This window comes from Pogoniulus pusillus, chromosome 31, assembly GCF_015220805.1.
Source record: "Pogoniulus pusillus isolate bPogPus1 chromosome 31, bPogPus1.pri, whole genome shotgun sequence".
Classification (NCBI taxonomy): domain Eukaryota; kingdom Metazoa; phylum Chordata; class Aves; order Piciformes; family Lybiidae; genus Pogoniulus; species Pogoniulus pusillus.
Window position 1 is genome coordinate 14,458,922 of NC_087294.1, and position 6,168 is coordinate 14,465,089.

Sequence of the window (6,168 nt, forward strand, 5' to 3'; positions counted from 1 at the left end):
GTTCCAGGTCTGCTTAATTGTCTGGGCACCATGTGAAGCTTTGGCAACGAGGATGGAAAGTGTTTGTCTTTGGTTGCCTGGCAGAAAGGGATCTGGGGATTCTAACAGGCAGCTGAATAGGAGCCAGCAGCATGCCCAGGCAGACAAGAAGGCCAATGGCATCTTGACTGGGATTAGAAATACTGTGTCCAGCAGGAGCAGGATGGGGATTGTCCCCTTGGACTCAACTCTGGTGAGCCCACACCTCCCTGGAGGTGTTCAGGACCAGGTTGGGTGAGGTCTTGAGCAACCTGTTCTAGTGGGAGGTGTCCCTGCCTATGGCAGGGGGGTTGGAACTAGATGAGCTTTGAGATCCCTTCCAACCTAAACCATTCTATGGTTCCATAAACTTTCCCAGCCACCAAATTTGCATAGCTGCAGTCTGTGGGCGAGACATCAGCAGAACAGGGAGGAAGATTCATCAGGTAAAAAGTAGTGTTCAGAGGCTGCTGCAAAGAACAGTGATGGTTTCCCCCAGCCCTGCCACCTCTTTGTCCAGGAGGAAAAGCAACATGCTCCAGTTGCAGCACGGGAGATCCAGGCTAGAGAGTGAATAAAGCTTTCTGTTGCTAAAGGAAATGAGGCAGGGAGGTAGGCTGGCTGAGGATGATGAGGCACCTCTGTCACTGGAGGACCCCAGGAACGAAGGAAGCAAACATTTGTCAGCAGTGACATGGCTGTAGGTGAGCCTGATTTGAGGCTAGGAAATGGATGAGCCCCTTCCAGCCTTATGATCTGCTGTCTGGCTGAGATGGATTACCTGCTGTGGACAAGTCTGCTGGCATCAACACCAGAGCAATGTGCTTGTTAGGCTGTTAGACCTCTATGGGGACAAATAGCAAGCCTGACAGCCAGGAGCTTAACCCTTTCATGTTTGGCTGAGGTTAGTCCCTTAAAATGAAGTGAGGGATTGGGAAATCTGTTTAGGAAGCCTAATTTGAAAGGTTTGAGTTTAAGACCTGATGCAGAGCTTGTGCTCTGCTCTGGTGAGGCCACACCTCGAGTACTGTGTTCGGTTTTGGGCACCTCAATGCAAGAGAGATGTGGAGGTGCTGGAGCCAGTGCAGAGGAGGGCAAGGAAGCTGGGGAAGGGCCTGGAGAGTAAATGTGATGAGGAGAAACTGAGTGAGCTGGGGCTGGTTAGTGTGGAACAGAGGAGGGTGAGGGCAGAGCTCATTGCTGGCTGCAGCTACCTGCAAGGAGGTTGTGGAGAGGCTGCTGCTGGGCTCTGCTCACAGAGAGTTAGGGATAGAACAAGTGGGAATGGCCTCCAGCTGTGACTGGGTAAGTTTAGATTGGACATCAGAAAACAGTTTTTCATGGCAAGAGTGGTCAGGGACTGGAATGAGCTGCCCAGGGAGGTGGTGGAGTCACCAACCCTGGATGTGTTTAGGGGTGGTTTGGCTGTGGTGCTTGGGGCTGTGGTTTAGGGTGCACCTTGTAGAGCAGGGTTCTGGGTTGGGCTTGGTGATCCTGAGGGGCTTTGCCAACCTGAGTGTTCCTGTGATTGTGTGACCTAATGTCACAGACTGGGTCACACAGCTCTACACTCTCTGAAGAACTGGGGTGGGAGGGTGCAGGTTATTTTTAAGTGTAGCTTATGCTTGATTTAGGTAGGACCTGAGCTGCACAAGACAGATCCCTGTAAACTGAAGCAGCCTCCTGACTCTGCCCTGTGCGTGGTGCCCCTTCCTCATGTGCTCCTTGTGCTTCCTCTCCTGGCTTTCCCTCTCTTGCCAGGCTTTGGGCAAGTGGTGTGGTGCATCCCTTACAGGAGCTGCGTGCACCAAATCTGCAGCCAAGGTGGTTAGCTGCCTGGCAAGGACCCTTCTCAGGGTCCAGTCTGCTTCCACCCTCTCAGCACCTGCTTGCCTTGGCTTCCCCACAGCGTGTGCGAAGCAGGGCTTGGGCAGGGTGACCCAGGCAGGCTCCTTGGCTCTGGCTGGTTTTGTGTCGGCAGCAGCTGGCCTTCAGGCACCAAACTGTGCTTGGCAGCATCAGGTGGGAAGTGACAACGCGGCCCCCGCGATTGCTGGGACCAGCAAGCGGCAGCATCACTGCACCCTAGGTGTCACTGTAGCTACGCGCCTGAGAGGGGCACCAAGGCTCCAGCGCACACCAGCCTGCGCTCTGCCAGCCGTGTCTCGGGGTGGCAGTGGGCCCTGGGGCCGCGGTGCACGCAGGACATGTTCCTCCCGTGACTGCAGCAAGCAGCAAGGGCAAGGGCAGAGTCTGGCACCTGGGAAAGAACAACCCCGCGAAGCAGCATAGGCTGGGGACTGACCTGCTGGAAGGCAGTGAAGGGGAAAAGGACCTGGGGGAGCGAGCAGGAGCCAGCAGTGTGCTCTGCTGGCCAAGAAGCCCAATGCCAGTCTGGGGTGGGTTAGAAGGGCTGTGGGGAGTAGGTCAAAAGAGGTTCTCCTGCCCCTCTGCTCTGCCCTGCTGAGGCCACATCTGGAGTCCTGTGTCCAGTTCTGGGCTCCCAGGTTCAAGAGAGACATAGAACTCCTTGAGAGAGTCCACTGCAGAGCCACAGAGATGCTGAAGGGAATGGAACAGCTCTGCTAGGAGCAGAGCCTGAGGGAGCTGGAGCTGTGCTGCTGGCAGAGGAGCAGCCTGAGGGGGGACTTCGTCAATGGTTCTAAAGATGTGCAGGTGAGTGGCAGGAGGCTGGAGCCAGGCTCTGCTGGGTGATGCCAGTGCCAGCACAAGGGGCACTGGGTGGGAGCTGAGGCATAAGAAATTCTGTGGAAACATGAGGGAAATGTTGTCCCTGTGAGGGTGACAGAAGCCTGGCAGAGGCTGCCCAGGGGGGCTGTGGAGTCTCCCTCTCTGGAGCTATTCCAGAGCTGCCTGGATGTGTTCTGTGTGATCTGCTCTGGGTGCTGCTGCTCTGGCAGGACTGGCTGAGCTTTGGAGGCCCCTTCCAGCCCCTGGCATTCTGTGATTCTGTGAGCATTAGGAGCTTACTATGAAGAGTTGGCACTGAAGAATGTGATGCTTCTGTGCCTGGTCAAGGACAGGTATAAATGAGGAATTGCCACAGACAAAAATCAAAGTTCAGGAGCTGTTTCCAAATCCTTCATGACATCAGCAAATGAAGCTGCCAAAGACTGGTGCCAGCTTGGCCAAGGTTTTTATTTCCCTGAGAGGAGAGGTAATTTGTGATTGAGCTAAATTGGAAGTAACCAATCCTTTGACCTTGAATCTGGTGGCATTTGTTGGGAAACAGAGTTCCATGCTTAGCTAATGACTTCATTAGGAAAGCCACAGTCAGATGGCAGTGAATGGTGAGGCTTTATTTAACAGGCAAGCAGGAAAGTTGCCATCCATCTGCTTTGGGTTTTTTTTTTCCTTCTCCTGTTAATTGCTTCTAAATATTAAAATTGAGTGCAGTCTTCAACTTGATTGGTAGTTTGAGTGGAAACTGGGGCAGATCAGCTAAGATGCAGAAGAAAGGTACTAGCAATAATGAAGAGGAGGAAGTTGTTCAGCATCAGTGGTGAGAGCCTGGAATGGGTTCCCCAGGGAAGTGGTTGAGGCCCCAGCCCTAGAGGTGTTTGAGGCCAGGCTGGATGAGACTCTGGCCAGCCTGATCTAGTGGGAGGTGTCCCTGCCAATGGCAGGGGGGTTGGAACTGGCTGATCCTTGTGGTCTCTTCCAACCCTGACTGATTCTATGATTCTAAGGTGCAGCTTTTGTGTATTGCTGCTGTTGTAGCTGCCTCTGAAATATTCCTACCTACCTACAGCAGCTGTGGAGCTCATGTTCACTGTTTCTGGCCCTCCAGCTACACAGAATCACAGAACCTTAGAGGTTGGAAGGGACCTCCAGAGATCATCCAGGCCAACCTCCCTGCCAAGGCAGCATCACCCAGGGTACTCCACACAGGAATGCAGCCAGGAGGGGTTGGAAAGTCTTCAGAGAAGGAGACTCCACAACCTCTCTGGGCAGCCTGCTCCAGGGCTCTGCCACCCTCACTCCAAACAAGTTTCTCCTCCTCTTGAGCTGAAACCTTCTCTGCTCCACTTGGCATCCATTGCTCCTTGGCTTCTTGCTGTGCAGCACCCAACAGAGCTTGGCCCCCTCCCCTTGGCCCCCACCCCTCAGCTGTTTGCACACATTGCTCAGATCCCCTCTCAGCCTTCTCTGCTCCAGACTCAACAGCCCCAGGGCTCTCAGGCTCTCTGCACAGGGGAGATGCTCAAGTGCCCCACTCATGCTCCTGGCTCTCTGCTGGACTCTCTCCAGCAGGTCCCTGTCTCTCCTGAGCTGGGGAGCCCAAACCTGGACACAGCATTGCAGCTGTGGTCTCAGCAGGGCAGAGCAGAGGTGGAGCAGAACCTCCCTAGCCCTGCTGGCCACACTTTTCCTGATGCCCCTCAGGATGCCATTGGCTGTGTTGCCCACAAGGGCACATTTTTGGCTGTTTGACAGCAGCTGAACAGGAGCCAGCAGTGTGCTCAGGTGGCCAAGAAGGCCCACGGCATCCTGGCCTGGATCAGGAGCAGTGTGGCCAGCAAGACCAGGGAGGTCATTCTGCCCCTGTGCTCAGCACTGCTCAGGTCACACCTTGAGTGCTGTGTCCAGTTCTGGGTCCCTCATTTTAAGAAAGATGTTGAGGTGCTGGAAGGTGCCCAGAGAAGGGCAGCAAGGCTGGGGAGGGGCCTGGAGCACAGCCCTGTGAGGAGAGGCTGAGGGAGCTGGGGGTGTGCAGCCTGCAGCAGAGGAGGCTCAGGGCAGAGCTCATTGCTGTCTGCAGCTGCCTGCAGGGAGGCTGTAGCCCGGTGAGGGTTGATCTCTTCTGCCAGGCAGCCAGCACCAGAACAAGGGGACACAGCCTGAAGTTGTGCTGGGGGAGGTCTAGGCTGGATGTTAGGAGGAAGTTGTTGTCAGAGAGAGTGATTGGCATTGGAATGGGCTGCCCAGGAAGGTGGTGGAGTCCTCATCCCTGGAAGTGTTTAAAAAGAGTCTATGTGAGGCACTTGGTGCCAGGGGTTAGTTCATTAGAAGGTGTTAGGTGATAGGTTGGACTCGATGATCTCAAAGGACCTTTCCAGCCTGGTTAAAGCTGTGGTTCTGTGTGTCCTTGTCTGCTCTGCAGCAGCCACCTTGTCTGGAGAGAAATTATGCACAACCCTTCCCCTGCATTAGCAATGTCTGTTGAGTTTGCAGCAAGAATAAATACAATTACTCTGCAGCAGCTCTTAAAGTGCTGCTTTTAATTTTAATTCCTAGCTATGGTTTTGGTTCCCCACACACCTCCAATAGCATATGTGCTCTGGGGAGCTGCTGTGAGATTGTTACAGATCAACAGGGTCAGGCTACCTGTAGTCTTTAATCTTAAAGTGTACCTTTAATCTTCCCCAGCTTTAATTGACACTTTCCACCTCCAACAAGATGCTAAAAGGAAAAGGCATAATGGACCTCTGGGCTTCCTCCCTAGGAGATATTTTCAGTGGCTGAGATTATTTTTCTCTTTTCTTTTGATATTTTCATCAAATCATAGAGTCTGGGTTGGAAGAGACCTCCAAAGGTCATGCAGTCCAACCCCCTCTGCACTCAGCAGGGACAGCCTCAACTACAGCAGGTTGCCCACAGCCACATCCAGCCTCACCTTCAGTATGTTCAGGCATGGGGACACAACCACCTCCCTGGGCAACCTGTTGCAGTGTTCCAGCAGCCTCCTGCTGCACAACCTGCTCCTAACATCCACTCTCAATCTGCTCTGCTCTAGTTTGAAGCCATTGCCCTCGTCCTGTCCCTGCAGCCCTTTGCAAACAGTCTCTCTGCAGCCTTCTTGCAGCCCCTTCAGGCACTGGCAGGCTGCTGTTAGCTCTGCCCAGAGCCTCCTCTTCTTTAGGCTGCACACCCCCAGCTCCCTCAGCCTGTCTCTGTAGCAGAGCTGCCCCAACCCCCTGAGCATTTTGGTGTCTCTCCTCTGGCTCTGCTCCATCAGCTCCATGTCCTTCCTGTGCTGAGGGATCCAGAGCTGGATGCAGTACTGCAGGTGAGGTCTGAGCAGAGCAGAGCACCTAACATTTATGTTAGGTAGTATATAACATATTAATGTAGTAACAAACACAACACATTGATGTAGTACCTAACATAGTCATGTCAGGTAGTAAG